This window comes from Macrotis lagotis, chromosome 3, assembly GCF_037893015.1.
Source record: "Macrotis lagotis isolate mMagLag1 chromosome 3, bilby.v1.9.chrom.fasta, whole genome shotgun sequence".
Classification (NCBI taxonomy): Eukaryota; Metazoa; Chordata; class Mammalia; order Peramelemorphia; family Peramelidae; genus Macrotis; species Macrotis lagotis.
The window spans coordinates 186,059,576-186,078,839 of NC_133660.1; positions in this window are offsets into that span (position 1 = coordinate 186,059,576).

Below are 19,264 nucleotides of genomic sequence, written 5' to 3' on the forward strand. Positions count from 1 at the left end.
TAATTATAAATGTGAATGAAATGAACTGTCCCATAAAATGGAAGCAGATAGCAGAATGGATTAAAAACCAGGTTCCTACAATATGTTGTTTATAAGAAACATTTTTTTGAAGCACAGAGCTACACACATAGTGTAAAAGTAAAAAAGGGTGGAGCAAATTATATTATGTTTCAGGTGGAGTAAAAAAAAAATCAGCATTCCTGATCATAGATGAACTAAAAGTAAAAATTGGTCTCATTTAAAGGGATAGGGAAGGAAAGTACATCTTCTTAAAAGGCATCAATGATAATGAAGCTATATCACTATTAAACATGTATGTACATAGTGGCATGCAAATTCCTACAGGAAAAGCTCAGAGACATAAAGGAGACAAAAACAGCAAACCTGTAGTAATGGGGGACATCAACCTCCCTCTCTCATAACTAGATAAATCTAACCATAAATTAAACAAAAAAGATGCTAAAAAGTTGAATGAAATCTTAGAAAACTTAGATATGATAGAACTCTGTAAAAAATTTAATGGGGATAGAAAATATATACATTTTTCTTGACAATGCATGGCACTTATACCAAATTGACCATGTACTAGGGCACAAAAACCTTGTAACAAAAATGCAGAAAGTCAGAAATAATAAATGCACACTTCTCAGAACTTTATCCAAAAATTACATGTAATAAAGGATCATGGAAAGATAAATCAAAAACTAATTTGAAACTAAATAAAAATTTTAAATAATGAGTGGATCAAACAGCACATAATAGAAATAATCAACAGTTATATCTAAGAAAATGAAAATAATGAGATATCTTACCAATATTTATGGGATGGAGTCAAGGCAGTTTTCGGGAGAGACTTTATATCTCTAAATGCCTATATAAAAATAGATAAAGATGAGATTAATGAGTTGAGCATGCAATTAAAAAAGCCAGAAAAAATAATAAATAAAAGATCCTCACTTAAATACCAAATTAGAAATTCTGAAAATCAATGGAGAGATTAATAAAATTGGAAGCAAGAAAATCATTTATCTCATAAATATCCTCTCAGAGTTGGTTTCATGAAAAAAACCAATAAAATAGCTAAATCTTTGGGTTATCTGATTAAAAGAAAGAAAGGGGATAAAAAATTGCAAGTATCAAAAGCGAAATGGGTGAACTAACACCAATGAGGAGGAAATTAAAAAAAAATTCACAGCTACTATGCCAAACTCTATGCCAATAAATTGGATAGCCTGAGTGAAAAGAATGTTTACAAAAATACAAACTGCCCAGATTAACAGAAATGGAATTAAAATAATTAAATAGCCCCATTTCAAGAAAAAGAAATGGAAGAAATATTCAATAAACTCCCTAAGAAAAAGTTCCCAGGTCTAGATAGATTTTCAAGTGAATTCTATCAAAACTTTTAAGGAGCAATTTATTCCTATTCTACATAAACTATAGAAGATAAAGGAGTTCAACCAAATGTTTCCAAAGACACCAAAGTTGTCATTGATACCTAAACCAGGAAGAACCAAAATACATAAAAAATTTATACCAGTCTCCCTAAAATCTATTGATGCAAAGAATCTGAAATAAAATTTTATTAATGAGGCTTTAGCAAGTTATTACTAGGATAATACACCATTATCAGATTGGATTTATAACAGATAGGCAGGGAGGATTCTATATGTGAAAAAACACTTAACATAAATGAACATACCAATAGTAAAACAGAAATCATATGGTTATCTCAAAAGATGCTGCAAAAGTCTTTGATAAAATACAACATTCATTCCTATTAAAAACCACTAGTACACTTAGAAATAAATGGAGTTTTCTTTAAAATAATATACATAGTATCTATTTAAAACCATCAGCAAATTTTATATATATAATGGGGATAAACTCAGAACATTTCTCATAAAATCGTTTGAAACAAGGATACATATTATTGCCATTGCAATTCAATATAGTATTAGAAATGCTAGCTTTAGTAGTAAGAGAAGAAAAAGAATTGAAGGAATCAGAATAGGCAAGGAGGAAGCAAAGCTTTCACTCTTTGCAAATGATGTACTGAGAGAACCTAAGAAAATAATCTAAAAAACTCCTTGAAACAAGTAACAAATTCAGCAAAGTAGCTGTATATAAAATAAACCTATATAAATTAGCAGCACACAAGAGCAAGAGATACACAGAGCAATTCCATTCAAAGTAAATGTAGATAACTTTAAATACTTGGGAATCTACCTCCCAATCCAAACCCAGAAACTGTATGAACACAATTATAAAGCACTTCTCACACAAACAAAGTCATATTTAAATAATTGGAAAAAATTTCTATTGCTCATGATTAGGTCAAGCTGATATAATTAAAATGGCAATTCTACTCATTAAACTACTTATTCAGTGCCATACCAGCAAAGTACCAAATAACTATTTTAGTGAGCTAGGAAAAATAGAAACAAAATTCATCTGGAACAACAAAATATGAATAGCAAGGGAACTGATAAAAAAATGCAATGGAAGGTGACAACTCTCCCAGATATAAAACTATTCTAACAGTAGTTTTGATGACTACCTGGTATGGGTTAAGAAATAATGTAATGCATCAGTGGATTATTATAGGTTCAAAAGTTTCAGTAATAAATGCCTACATTAAGCTACTCTTTGAAATTAGCATCTGGGATAAGAACTTAATATTTGACAAAATTGTTATGGAAAACTGGAAAATAGTATGGCACAAATTAGGCATAGACACACATCTCATTCCTTATTCCAAACTAGGTCAAAATGGGTATAAGATCAACTCATACCTCTCAGATTGGCCAATATAACCCAAAAGGACAATGATCAATGTTAGAAGGGATGTTGAAAATCTTGGACACTATATAACGTTGTTGGTGTAACTGTGATCTGATCCAATCTTTCTGGAAAGCAATTTGGAATTATGCCCAAAGGGCAATAAAATTATGTGTACCCTTTGATCCAGCAATACCTGTACTGGGTCTATTACACTGAAGAGATCATGGAAAAGGGTAAAAGCATCACTTGTACACAAATATTCTTAGTAGCTGTTTGTGGCAGCAAAGAAATGGAAACTGAGTGAATGTCCATCATTTGGGAATGGCTGAACAAATTGTGGTATGTGTGGAATATTATTGTTCCATTATAACACAAGAAGGATGGGATTTCAGAGAAGGCTCGAAAGACTTGCATGAATTAAAGCTGAGCAAGATGAGAAAAACCAGAGGAAAAATGTACACTGTACCAGCAACATGATAGTGATGGTAATCTCTTATTTTTCTCAATTAACTTTTTATTTATTTAGAATTTTAATTTTTCCCATGTAAAAACAAATTTTAATATTTGTTTTTAAAATTTTGAGTTGCGAATTCTCTCTCTACCTATCTTCCAACTCCCAACCTACTGAGAAGGCAAGATTTAGACATGAGTAATAAATACATGCATGGTCATGTAAACATTTCCATAATTGTCATATGTGAAAGAAAATATAAACAAAATGAAAAAATCCCCAAGAAAACTAAAGAAAAAAATATACTTTAATCTGTATTCAGATAGCATTTGTTCTTTATCTGGAGATATATATATATATATATTTTTTTCATCATAAATCCTGCATATTTATCTTGGATCATTGTATTACTAATAATTCATAGCCAGCCATCTTATAGTATAGCTGTTATTTTGTACACAGCACATTTCTCTTTGCATAAACTCATGCAAATCCTTCCAAATTTTTCTTTGAGCATCTTGTTCATCATTTCCTATAGCAGAATAGTAAACCATCATAATAACATACCACAGTTTGTTTAGCCATTCCATGTTTGATGGTTATTCATTCAGTTTCCAATTGCTCTGTTTTTTTTTTTTTTACATTTTTGCAAGGCAAATGGGGTTAAGTGGTTTGCCCAAGGCCACACAGCTAGGTAATTATTAAGTGTCTGAGAACAGATTTGAACTCAGATACTCCTGACTGGAGGGCCAGTGCTCTATCCATTACACCACCTAGCCGCCCCTTAACTGCTCTGTTTTTATACATATAGGTCCTTTACATTTTTTAAATCTCTTTTGGAATATTGACCTAGTGGAAGCATTGCTAAGTCAATTGTATACAAGGGTATTTTTTGATTTTTTTAGCTCTTTGAGCATAGTTTCAAGCTGCTCTTCAGAATTATTGAATCATTTCATACCTCTACAAGTAGTGAATTAATGTCTCACTTAAACTACATACCTTCCAACATTTCTCCTTTTCCTTTTCTGTTCTATCAGCTAATCTAATAGATATGAAGTAGTTTCTCAATACTGTTTCAATTTACATTTCTCCAAAGTAAGTGAGAGCATTGTCAATTTGACTATAGATAATGTTTATTATTTCATTTGAAATTTGTTCAAAGCTTATGATCATTTATCATTTGGGGAATGGTTCTTATTTTTATAAATTTGACTCAGTTCTCTAATAAACTTGAAAAATTGGCCTTTGTCAGCAACGTTTTGTAGAAAAATTTTTCACAATTGATACTGCTATTAATTCCCTATATCCCATTTCCCCCCATTCTTTATTATACTCTCTCGCCATTCATCCTATTCCTCCTCAAAAGTATTTTGCTTCTATCTCACTCACCAATGTTCCCTCGCTTCCATTCCCCTTATTCTTACCTTCTTTTATCCCTTTCCCTTCCTACTTTCCTAAAAGGTAATGTAACTTTCATTATCCAGTTTCATATAATGTTATTCCCTCATTGAATCATTATGATGAGAGTAGTTTTATTCACTCTTCATCCTCTTCCCCCTTCTCCTCCAATGTAAAAAGCTTTTTTTAACCTTTTATATGATATAATTTATCCCTATTCTACTTGTCCCTTTCCTTTTTTCCCCAGGACAGTCCTCATCCTTTCCTAACATTCCTTCATATTCAACTCATACCTAGGCCCTCTGTCTATATAAACTCCTCTTATCTGCCCAAATAATGACAAAGATACCATTAGCATCTTCCACTGTAGGAATGTAAACAGTTTGATCTTGTTAAATCACTCATGGTTGCCTTTTCCCATTTTATATTTTACTGAGGCTTGAAAATCAAATTTCCTATTCATTTCTGATCAAGGATGCTAGTTTCTGTTTCATTGATTGTCCATCTTTTCCCCCTTAAAGTGTATGTTAAATTATGCTGGGTAGTTAATTCTTGGTTATATTTAACACTCCTTTGTTTCTATAATATCATATTCCAATTCCTACCATTCCTTAATGTAGAATCAGCTAAATCTTATGTTATCCTGACCATGACTTCAGGATAATTGAATTGACTTTTTTCTGGCTAGTTACAATACCTTCTTGGATCTGGGAGCTCTGAAATTTGAGAGTAATATTTCTGGCAGTTTTCATTTTAGGATTTCTTTCTGGAGGTAATAGATAGATTTTTTGAATATCTATTTTACTCTTTGCTTCTGGAATATCAGGGAAGTTTTTCCTTAATGGTTTCTTAAAAGATGATGTCTAGGGTTTATTGTAATCTTACTTTGCTGGTAATCTAATAATTTTAAAATTATCTCTCCTGAATCAGTTTTCCAGGGCAGTTGATTTTCCAATGAAGCATTTCATTCTTGTCTTCTTTTATTTTCTTTGGTTTTATTTTGCTGTTTCTTGATTTCTGATGAAGTCCTTAGCTTCCATTTATTCAATTCTATTTATTTCTTTCAGTGAATTTTTGTTCCTCTTTTTTCCATTTGCCAGTCATTCTTAAGGAGTCATTTTCTTCAGTGATTTTTTGTGCCTCTTTTTTCTTTTTTGGCTGATTCTGCTTTTTAAAGTTTGGTCTTCTCATTTTCTTTTTGGACCTCTTTTACCATTTGACCTAGTTTTTTTAAGGTCCTTCAGTATTTTAATAATGTATTTCCTTTATCAAATAATTGGCTCATTTCCCCTGATTTTCTAACATAGTTCTCATTTCTCTTCTAAATTTTTCCTCTTCCTCTTTTAAATAATTTTCATATTCATTTTTGAGCTCTTTCATGACCTGAACTCATGTTGTATTTTTCTTGAGTCTTTGAATGTTTGAGCTTTGACTTCTTTATTTTTTGATTGTTAATTTTGATCTTCCTTTTTACTATAGTAACCTTCTACAGTCACATGTTTACCTGTTAGTTACTCATTTCTGACAACTATTACTTGACATTTAAGTCTTTGTTAAGTTGATTCTGCTTAGGGTGTAGGACACACAATTCCAATTTTCAAATTTTTTATCAGTATTTTTCAGAGCTACATTTAGGGATCTGTAATTTTTCTGTTCTTTCAAGGTAGTTTGATCTAAGATGTATTTACTATTCTAATGGCCTGTGCTGTCTAGTGATTACAAGCACTCTTTTCTGCTCTTGAAGTGTGAGGAGTAGCCTGTCTCCACTGTGGCTACAAGCTCTGGTGTGCTAGTGCTCCTCCTCCCTCTGAGTCTGCCACCCCAGACTGAGACCTTGATCATTTGTGGGCTAATAGCTACTAAAGTAGCTGCTGTTTCTGCTGATTCAATGGCTCCCAAGTTTGCTCTAGGTTTTCTGGAAGTTGCTCTGCATTGGACTATGTACTTCTCTCACCCTCGTGCAAAAAGACTTTTCTGCCTTTCAAGTTGCTTGGCCAGAAACTTATTTTATTCCGTTTGTGGGTTCTGCCATTTTAAAATTAGTTTAATGGAGGAGTTTGGATTAGAGCTCAGGGGCATCCCTCATTTTACAAAACCAACTTGGTCTAACCTCTCTTGATAGTTTTCCTATATATTATACATTAGTTGCTCTTGAACTAGAAAAGCAGAGCAGATCAAACAGCAAATTATAGAAAGAGTTAATTATTTTATCCTAGCTAATGACAATAATGAAACATGTCAAAACCTGTGGGATTCACTCAACATGGCTTTCAGGGAATATATTATATCTTTAAATGGTTACATGAAAAATTAGAGAAATAGAAAAATAATTAACTATATATTCAACCAAAAAATTAGATAAAGAAAAATTAAAAACCACCAATTAAATACCAGACTAGAAATTATAAAAATTGAAGGAAAAGTTAATGAAATAAAAAGCAAAAAAAAAACCTATTGAATTAATAAATAAAACCAAGAGTTGATTTTATGGAAAAAAATAATAAAATTGATAAACCTCTGGTCAATTTGATTAAAAGAAAGAAAGAAGAAAACAAAATTGGTCATGTCATAAATGAAAAAAGTGAACTCAACACCAATGGTGGAAATTAAATTAATAATTCAGAATTATTTTGCACAAATCTATGTTAATAAATTTGACAAAATATATAAAATGGAAGAATATTTACTAAGATATAAATTGCCCAGATTAAATGGAGAGGGGATTAAATACCTAAATAACCTTATCTCAGAAAAAGAAATTCAATGAGCAATCATTTAACTCCCTAAGAAAACATCTCCAGGGCCTGATGGATTCAGAAGTGAGTTCTATCCAACATTTAAGGAGCAGTTGGCTCCATTTCTATATAACCGTTCTGGAAAAATAGGTGAAGATGGAATTCTGCCTAACTCTGCTTAACCCATATAACACTGATGTCTAAACCCAGAAGAATTAAAAAAGAGAAAGAAAATTATAGACCTATCTCCCTAATTAATATAGATGCAAAAATCTTAAATAAAGTCTTAGCAAAATGATTACAAGTTCTCACTAGGATAATACCTTATGACCAAGTAGGATTTATCCCAAGAATGCAGGGTTTGTTCAATTTTAGGCAAATTGTTAGTATAATTATTTCATTAACAAACCTATCAGAAATCATATGGTTATATCAATAGATGCTGAAAAAGCTTTTTATAAAATACACCACCCATTCCTAGTAAAAACACTAGAGAGTGAAGGAATAAATAAATTGTTCCTTAGAACACTTAGAACAATTTAGAAACCATCAACAAGCATTATATTCAATAGGGATAGGCTAGAGGCATTCCCAATAAGATTAAGGGTGAAAAAGCACGTCCATTATCACCACTAATATCCAATATTGCATTAAAAATGTTAGCTTCAGCAATAAGAGAAGAAACAGAAATTAAGGGAATTAGAATTGGGAAGGAAGAGAAAAAACTCTTACTCTTTGCAGATGACATTATGGTATATCTACAGAATCCCAAAAAATCATCTAAAAACACTGGAAACAATTAGCAAATTTATCAGAGTCATGGGATATTTTAAAAAAACCCTCATTAATCCTCAACTTTTCTATATATCACTAGCAAGATACAGCAGGAAGAGCTAGAAAGAGAAATCCCAAAGTAACCACAGACAATATAAAATACCTGGGAGTCTATTTGCCAAGACAGACTCAGAAGCTTTTTGAAAACAATTTCAAAACACTTCTCATACAAATAAAATCAGATTTAAACAACTGTGCAAATATCAACAGCTCATGGATAGGTCGAGCTAATATTAAAAAAATGACAATTCTACCAAAACTAAACTACTTGTTTAGTGCTCAGCCAAACAAAATCCCCAGAAATTACTTTATTGAGCTAGAACAAGTTGTGAGTGAATTTCTAGGGATTTGAGGAATAGAAGTACAAAAGAAGGTGGCTTAGACTTACCTGATCTAAAATTACATTATAAAACAACAGTCATCAAAACTTTCTGTTATTGGATAAGAAACAGAGGGGTGGACCAGTGGAATAGACTAAGTGCAATAGCAGGAAATGAATATAGTAAACTGCTTTTTGATAAACCCGAAGAATCCAGCTATTAGGATAAAAGCTTTCTCTTTGATAAAAACTGCTGGGAAAATCAGAAGTTAACATGGAAGAAATTTAGATTTAACCAACAGCTCACACTCTATACTAAGACAAGATCCAAATGGATATAGGATTTAGACATTACAAAAACAATATTCTAAACAAACTAGAAGATCAAGGACTAGTTTACCTGTCATACCTATGGAAAGGGAAGCAGTTTATGACCAAGGAAGATATGGAGAACACTAAAAACAAACTAGGTGATTTTGATTACATTAAATTAAAAAATCTTTTACACAGACAAAATCCCTGTAACCAAGATCAAAAGAAATGTAGTAAACTGGGAAGCAATCTTAACCACTAGTAATAATGTCAAAGGACTCATTTCTAAAATATATGAAGAACTGAGTCATTTTTTTTAAAACAACCCATTCCCTAATGGACAAATGGCCAAAGGATATGCAAAGCAATTTACAGATCAAGAAATCTAAGTTATCCATAGTCATATGAAAAATTGCTCTAAATCATTGCTTATTAGAGAAATGCAAATTAAAGCATCTCTGAGGTGCTACCTCACACCTCTCAGACTAGCCAATATGACCAGGAAGGACAATGATCAATATTCAAAGGGATATGGGAAATCTGGGACACTAATGCATTGTTGGTGGAGCTATGAACTCATCCAGGCTTTCTGGATAGCAATTTGGGATTATGCCCAAAGGACAGCAAAAATTTGTGTACCCTTTGATCCAGCAATATTACTACTGGGTCCATACCCTGAAGAGATGATGAAAAATTGTAAAAACAACACTTGTACAAAAATATTCATAGCAGCCTTGTTTTTGGTGGCAACAAATTGGAAATGAATTAAATATCCCTCAGTTGGGGAATGGCTTAACAAATTGTGGTATATGTATGTGATGTAACTCTGTTGTCCTATTGGAAATCAGGAGGGATCTGAATTCAGAGAAGCCTAGAGTGATTTGCTTGAGTTGATGCTGAGTGAGATGAGCAGAATCAGAAAAGCATTGTAAAACCCTAAAAGCAACATGGGGGTGATGATCAAGCTAGGTGGACTTGCTCATTCCATCAGCGCAACAATCAGGGACAATTTGGGGCTATCTTTAATGGAGAATACCTTCTGTATCCAAAGAAAAGAGTGTGAAATATGAAGAAAGACCAAGGACTATTACCTTTAATTTAGAAAAAAATTTTCATTTTATTATGTATTCTTGTTATCTCTTATACTTTATTTTTCTTCCTTAAGGATATGATTTCTCTCTCATCACATTCATTTTGGACCAATGCATACCATGGAAAGGATGTAAAGACAAACAGAATGTTTTCTGTGGGGGGTTGGGGGGAAGCAAGGATGGGGGGAAAATTGTAAAACTCAAAATAAATAAAATTTTTATAATAAAAAAAGATTTTATATGGAGAGTTATGGAAGAACAAGAAGATTCAAGTAAAAAGGCCAGCAAGAAAGGTTTTTCTTGTTTGGTAACAAAAACTGAGCACAGACCAGTGCAGATAGCATCTGGGCATCCCAACATTTAACTGTACCCCAATAAGGGAACAGTAAACAAAATCAATGCATCCAAGGTTAGAAGGAAAGCAAAAAGCTGAGCATGAATTTTCACAGCAGATTCCTCTGTTAAAGGCTTCTTTTATGAAATAAATAGTGAACTCAATCAAATTTATATGAATACAAATCAATTCCAAACTAGTAAATGATCAAAGGATATTAACAAGAAATTTTCAGGTGCAGAAATCAAAGCTCTCTGTAGTAATTTGAAAAAGTTTCTAGATCATTATTGATTAGAAAAATTCTAATTAAAAAAAATTCTAAGGAACCAACACATACCTATCAGATTAATTAACATGATAAGTGGAATATGATAAATGTAGAAAACTGGGAAATTGGGACACTAAAACACTTTTGGTGCAGTTGTGAACTGATTCAGTCATTCTAGAAAGCAATATGCCCCAAAGTCTGTGCTTAAATTGTTACTCCGCATACCCATTGATCCAGCAATACCACTACTAGGTCTGCATCACAAAGAGATTTTGAAAAAGGAAGGGGAAAGCCTTTTTGTAAGAAAACAATTAAACAGCTCTTTTTGGAGTGGCAAGTACTTTGAAATTGAGGATGTGTCCATCAATTAGGAAATGGTCAAACAAGTGGTGTATGACTGTAATGGAACATTATCATGATATAAGAAGCAACAAGTAGAATGATTTCAGAGAAATTCTCTCTAAATATTTACACAAATTGATATAAAATTAAGTTAGAGGAACCAGGATAATATTATATGCAGAAAGAATAATTTAGCTCTTCTCTTTAGTACAGTGATCCAAGACAATTCTAAAGTACCTGTGAGGAAAATGCTATCTATCTACAAAGAAAGAATTGATGCAATCTGAATGCAATTAGAAGCATAGTAGTCTTCATAATCCTAATTTTTGTCTGTTTTCTTTTTATTCACAACATGACTATTATAAAAATTTGTTTTGCATGATTTCGCATGCATAATAGATATAAAATTCTTTACTTTCTTGGGACATACATAAATGAAGGGAAAGGATTTCTAATTCAAATTTTTAAAAATTAGTGTTTGAAATTGTTTTCATATGTAACTGAATAAATAGAATATTCAAAAGAAAATGAAGAACAAGCAACAGTTCAACCAAAATTTGGCATATTTTTTCTGAATCATAGTTAACACTTCAAATAGTTAACAATTAATGTCCCATAGAAGACATGGGAGACGTCCACGAAACCTGTGAGTATTCTGTAACATAAAAGGAATAAGGAACTTGAATGAAAAAAAAGATGATTTAGCTGCAGCCTGTCTTAGGTTTGAAGAGGATTAGGATAACTCTCAAGATTTCCTCTACCTTTATAATTCTATAAAACTTGGTGGGGAGATTTATATTAAATTCTATTTTTTTCAGGTATAGAGCTGTTACATACATCTTTTTCCAAAAAATTATTTAACAAAGACCTCTGAGACCAAAGGGAAGTTCTGATAAACCATTTATGTTATTGCAGGAATTTCCAAAGAAAAATTACTAATAAATTTTACTGGAGAGGAGAATAGTCATAATTTTATCTAATAAAATCATAGAATTTAAAAGCATGAATGGTACTTAGTCTTTATCTAGTGTGACCTACTCATTTTATGAATGAAGAAATTAAGTCTCTGAGAGGTTAAGTGACTAGATCAAGGTCATGTAGCTTATTACAGGAAAACCAAGAATAGAAGCCAATTGTCCTGATTCCCAGTCCAGTGATTTTCATATTATACAATATCATTTCATCTAAAGACTTCTAATGTTCTTATCTCCAAACTACTTTCTTTTCTCTTTCCTTAATATATACTTCACTATTTCATAAAATGTTTTTTTTTATTATCTCAAAAATATTTATGCTGGAAAGAATTTCTCTTTTTTAAAATGTGATTGAAATTGTATATTTCAATAGTCAGGTACTTCAAACTTTTAGATATATTATTGATATTTATAATAAGCCTATACTATATACTAGCAGTCCCAAAAGTATTTGTGCTTAAACTGCAGGTATTAAATTTATTAGTTTGTAAATGAAACAAAACAGAGTGCGAAGAAGTAAAATGACAGACCCATGATAATAAAGATATTGTGTTTTGGAGGCACAACAAAAACATTCCTCTGAATATTTGTTTAGTGCTATTCCCTTGTTTCCATGCTACAAAAACAATCAACAAGAAGAAACATAAATAAACAAATATTCATAAAATAATTAGGGCTTTTTAATCTTATAGTATATAAATTCTTTTTTAATACTAGCAAACATTAATATGTTCTTATTCTAATTTTTGTCTGTTTTCTTTTTTTTTACAACATGACTAATATAAATATATGTTTTGCATGATTTCACATTTATAATAGATATCAAACTCTTTACCTTCTTGGGACATACATAAATGAAGGGAAAAGATTTCTAATTCAAATTTTTAAAAATTAGTGTTTGACTTCTTTTTGTAATGACAGAGGAGATTTAAAATAATTATACATATAACTAGAAAAATAAAGCATTCCCATTTTAATATATTCATTTTGATTGTAACAGTACACCAACTATCAAGATGAATTTAGAAAACTTTTAATATTGTGATTCAAAAATGGATAAATTTCCAGGAATTATGAAGAACTGTAAGCCATATTCCACACTATGATACATAAAAGCAAATGAACCATTCATTAGGATGTGACTTCATAGAATCATAAATTTAGAATGGGAAAGGACCTTCCATTCCACTTATTATCTTACTTTTATTTTACAGATGGAGCATCAAGGGCTCCAGAGAATTTATGTGATTTGTTCTAATGAAACAAATACTAAAATGGACCAGGTTCTCTTAGACCAAAACAAATACTGTTTCTGACCACTGAAGTGGTCCTTCTCTTCTACAATTTGTATACTCATTTTGGCAGATGATAGTAATGCTTCCCACATTAACGATGTTTTTGGTTTTCTGCTTCAAAATATTTGAGAATACATTCATTCATTCATTTTAATTCAACAGCTATTTTTCTTTCCTTCTCAAATTATTAACAATTCCTAAACCTCAAAAAACTTACAAATTTAGTAATTTACAATGAGTATAATTTCAACATACCTTTGGATCTTGAATATTTTTAGATTTGATAGTACCTTTCTGGAGAGGCAGCTGATCCTCGGAATAGGTGCGGCATTTTTCTTAAAGAAGCCCTTCATTGGACTGTTCTCACTTGAGGGAGGAGGAAAATAAGATTCGTAAATATCAAGTATTCTACATGCATTTTACAAATTAAGGAAATAATGTGATAAAGAGATGGATTTAATAGTACAGTAGGATCAAAACTTGGCTGTGATTTTTAAAATTTTTTTCTGGTTTATTTTATATTATTATTATTATTATAATCTTGTGAGAGTAAGCATAAACCCACTCCCCCCAAAATAAAGATGAGAAACCGCAAGAACAGTGAGAGAGGGAAAAAAGGTAATCCAGTCTGTGTTCAGATTTCAATGGCTCTGTCTCTGTAATGAATTGACTTCTTTATGACAAGTACACCAGAGAAGTTGCTTCAATATTTTACCACATTTACTGTTACTAGCTGTACTTCCCTCCACTCTATTTCTTCCCAATTTCATTTGTTCTATTCTTTCTCTCCTTTCAACCTGTCCCTGTTCAAAAGTGTGTTGTATCTGAGTACCCTCTCCCATGCTCTTCCCTCTCTTCTATCATATATTCCCCATTCCATACCCCCCATTTCCCCTTATCCCATCCCTATCTTATCATTTTACTCTAAAGTAAGTTAGATTTCTTTTCCCTATTAAGTGTGTGTTACTTCCTCTCTGAGAAAGTTCTGATGAGAATGAAGGCTCACTCATTCCCCCTCACCTTCCTCTTTCCACTCCACTTAAAAACTTTTAATTGATTCTTATTTGAAATATCTTAGCCCCTTCTTCCTCTCCCTTCCCTTCCTCCCAGTACTTTCCTTTATCACCCACTGACTCCATCTTTTTACTATATTAGAGCATTATGTTCAGCTCCTTCCTGTACCTTGCTATATATATACATATATATATATATATATATATATATATATATATATTCCTTCTAACTGATGTTATAAACAAGAAAGTTCATATGAGTTATCAGTATCTTTTTCCCATGTAGGAAAACAAACAGTTCAACATCATTAAGTTCTCATAGTTAATCCTTCACGTCTGCCCTTTCTGTGGTTCCCTCAAGTCCTGTACTTGGAAATCAAACTTTCTGTTCAGCTATGGTTGTTTCAAAAGAAAAGTTTGAAAGTCACCTGTTTCATTGAAATTTCATCTTTTCCCCTGAAAGAGGATGTTCAGTTTTGCTGGGTATTTGATTGTCAGTTGCAAACCAAGATCTTTGGCTGTCCAGAATATCATACTCCAAGCCTTATGAGCCCTTAATGTAGATGTTACCAGATCCTGTGTAATCCTTACTATAGAGCCACAGTATCTGAATTGTTTGTTTCTGGCAGCTTTTAGTATTTTCTCTTTGACTTGGGAGTTTTGGAATTGGGCTATACTATTCCTAGAAGATTTTTTTTCTTTTGGGATCTTTTTCAGGAGGTCATTGGTTAATTCCCTAAATTTCTATTTAACCCTCTACTAATATCTCAGGGCAATTTTGCTATGTTATTGCTTAAAAAATGAAGTCTAGGCTCTTTTACTAGTCATCAATAATTTTAAAATTATCTCTTCTGGAACTGTCTTTGAGGACAGTTGTTTTTCCAATGAGATATTTCACATTTTCTTCTAATTTTTTTTTTTTTGGCTAGTTCTATTTCTTCCTGAGTTCTCACAAAGTCATCAGCTTCCTTTAGTTGCATTCTCCATTTGAAAGAGTTATTTTCTTCAGAGAATTTTTATATCTCTTTTTCCAGCTGGCCAAAAGTGTTTTTTAAGGCATTCCTCTCCTCATTTGCCTTTTGTGTTTTTTTTTTCTATTTCTTCTAAACTGATTTTTAGTATATTATTTTCTTTAGTATTTTTTGTATTTCTTTCACCAAGCTGCTTATTTGGTTTTCATTATTTATCTGTATTGCTCTCATTTCTCCTCTCACTTTTTCTTCTACCTGCCTTAATTAATTTTCAAAGTCATTTTTGAGCTCATCCATAGCCTGAGCCCATTTTCTATTTCTCTAGGAGGTTTGGGGTACAGAAATTTCGATTTTGTTATTTTCCAAATCTTCTTCTTTTTTCTTTGTTTGCTCATTTCATCAGTCTATGGCTGATTTACTATACTTCCAAAGCTTTGGGGGGTTTGGGGACAACCCACAGGGACTTTACTTCCTCCAAGTTCTTATGAGAGGTTCTGAGCCCAAACCGCAACCTAGATTTGAGGTTGGACAAAAAGCTAAATCCCCTGTTCCCCTTACCTTCTGTGGACTGAGAGCTCTCCAGGTACTGGGTGACTCTGCTGATTCCCGCTGAGCTTGCACTTGCTCTGCACTGGTGAGGCAGAGTTCTCTCCGCACCTCTTCAAGCTGTTCCTGGTTATCCAGACCTGGAGATCTGGAAAGTGCCCCCTTGCCACAGAAAAAAGTACCCTACAGATCTAGGCATTCTGCCCAGCCACACTGAGTTGTAGCTTCCATTTCTGCTGCCACTCAGTTTGTGGCAACTTTTTCCAACCCCCAGTCCCAGTGAAACAGACCTTTCCTGCAGAAGTTCTCATTTATCTTCGACTGGGAAATAGTATCACTCAGTCTTTCTATGGATTCTGCCACTCTAAATTTTGGCTAGAGTCATAATTTGAGGGCTTTTGGAGTTTTTTGGAGAATGAATTTCCAGGAATTCCCGCATTCATGCCGCCATCTTGGCTTTGCCCCACCTCTGCTAAATTTCTATTTGGGTTTGGGCAACACCGATTTATAGATAGTTTGGAAATGGGTTACAGATTCTTCATCAACTTACTTTGCAGGTTTGTTTTGATAATCTCCTTCAGAAATTCCATACTTATATGATTTTTCCCTTTAATCAAGTAACTTCAACAAACATATTATCTCATCTGAAACGCAAAGGACTGAATTAGGTGCTAATACTTCTAGAAGTTTAAATTCCCTTTGAGTGGACAGAATTTGAACATAAAAAATAAATGTATTGTTAAAGAAAAGTAATAGACAGGGGAGGAAAAGTAGATCTTTGTCAATTGGGCACATGAGGAATCATCTCTTATGGGAGCTAACACCTAAATAGTGAATTGAAAGAAACTAGGGAAGCCAAGAACAAAAGATAAGGAAGGAGGGGAAAAGGTAGGCTTTATAAATTCTCAGACATGAAAGAAAGAATATCACAGAGAGATTAAAGGCAGTTTAGTTGCATAGCAGATATTGTCACCCAGGTAAATTGGGTGATGGAGAGTCAAATAAAATCTACTTTCAGATTTCTTTGAAATTATTTCACTTCATGGCAATTAGGTAGTGCATTGGATAGGGCACTAGCCCAGGAGTCAGGAAGACCTGAGTTCAAATCCTGCCACTTAATATTCACTAAGTAGCTAGCTGTGTGACCTTGGGCAAAACACTTAACCCCACTGCCTTGCAAAAAAACAACAACAAAAAAAAAGAAATTATTTTACCTCTTTCATTGAGGCCTTTAGAGGTAACATGATACAGTTTAATAATGTGAAACTCAAATTAAAAACTTATCCCAGCAGTTTATTTAGAAAACCACAAAATAACATTATCTATGTAATACTGTATTTGTATTTATTTTACTAAACATTTTACAATACCATTTTAATTTTGTTTTTGTAAATTTCACATCTGCAAGTTTGTAGCAAGTTTTATAGAAGATAGAGTACTGGACTAGGAGTCAGGAAGAAATCAGTTCAAACCCTATGGTTAATACTTATTATAATAATTATTATTGACTCCAGAGAATTACCACCAGTTTTAACCTGTTTTTTCATCTCTAAAATGAGACTTTTATATTGGTGAACTTTAAAATTCCTTCTGGTCCTTAACGTATCATTCTCCAGTCCCATACATACATAGACACACACACACACACACACACACACACACACACACACACACACAAACATACACACACACACACACACACACACACACATATATATATATATAAAAAGAAAGTGATACATACATACATGTATATTAACACAAATGTATAGATACATATAAGAAGGATATAGAATTGCTGAACTGAATCCTAAAAGCAATCAGGTAAAATAAGCAGTATATGAATCTGTAACTCATTTTATAGCTACCGATAATTTAGTCTTGCCCAAATCCAATTAGAAATTGGAAGAGCCAAATTTTGCACTCATTCCACTCCAAGTTCCTCTTTTCCTCACATTATCCTTTCATTTGAAAAAAAATGATTTTGGAATAAATACTTGATATATCTGAATCTTATTCTCCCTGTCCCTTAAGTGGGAAGAGCAGTTCTTTACGGAGGACCTTCTCTAAAATGGAATATACATACATACACACACACACACACACACACACACACACACACACACATATATATATATATATATATATATTCTATTTTCCATACATAAATGTTTACAGATGTATATAGATTAATATTTCATATTCTCTTTTAAATATTTTCAGTGTTGATATTTTTACTTATGTTGCAATTGTCAAGGTGACAATACTTTGGAAAAATAAGTTTTACATCTATTGGATGTTTCTCTCAGTCATCTTATGACTTGAGTTTCCCAGAACTTAGCAGTCATGCTTCATTGCTCTAAATTGCACTTCAAACATATTTTGTGGATCACTTCTTTCCACTCTTTTGTCATCATGGTATTTCTTCTCCCCCCAAAACAATTATAATATTTAGTTTCTTCCCAAAATGATGACACTGAGCTTCAGCAAGCCCCTGTTCCATCCTATTACAAAAGGCTGGCTGCCTTTGTTTCTGTTTCACTCTGGGGGAGCAGAGGAAAAGATCTACACAATACCAAATTGTATTCTATAGTGTTGTTATAAGATAGTGAGGGCCTGGTGTTACAATATCAACATAAAGACAAATTTCCCACTTGTCATTCCAGCAGGGGAAAATGTCTTTTTTTTAAGGAGGCCTATTTTCATTTAGAAAGCTAAACTTAGTGATTTTCATTCAGGGGAAAATAGGATTAAGTGAACATGTAAAGCTAAACATAGAAAGTAGGTTCTTTCTAAGGAAAAATAAAAACATTTTTCTTTCAAGTCCATCTATCTTACATAATTTTCAAAATTATTATGAATAATTCTTCAAGGACTCAGCTTTGAGTCACTGCTTCTCTCTTATCCATGTAACAAGAATTTTTTGTTGTTGTTTACAAAGAAATGTACTTTGTTTTATTTTCTTTAAAGGCAGTGAAAATTAGAATATGTTATTTGCTAGGTTGAGTTAGATGGCATGCCTAGTACCATTTTTCTTTAATGGTGATACAATTTAACCATTATCATATGTGAAATGGATAATATGTGTTTTTTATAGCTGTGTATGGAATTTAATTAAGTAATAGATCGAATTCATGCTGTGATAATGAAAGGAATTTAGAGGAATAAAGTTCTAATGGAATTTTTTTTGTAACATCAACTACTTAATAGATGTTCATCTATTTTAAAGTATTTGGCAAAACTTTGAAAAATGTTTCATTAGTAAATCATTGCTAGAAAAAGACAGAACTTGAAAATTCTTTAGCAATATGATTCATCAAATAATTACGGTATTCCTCAAAGAAAGGTAACATTTAATTTTTGTCCTTATTGTAGTCATTGCTTTCCCCAAATAATCTAGAATATCCATTGTCTTATAAAAGATGTTCAAAAAGTGTACATTGATCTTTTTATTTCAAATCAAAATGTTTTTATCCCTTTTTATTTAAGGGAGTAAATGGTGACTATCAAATAGTGAAGTGATTAAAGATTAGGGGAAAAATTTCTCTAATCATATATCTCATAATACCAATCTTTTAATCAGCAAGCATTAAGTGA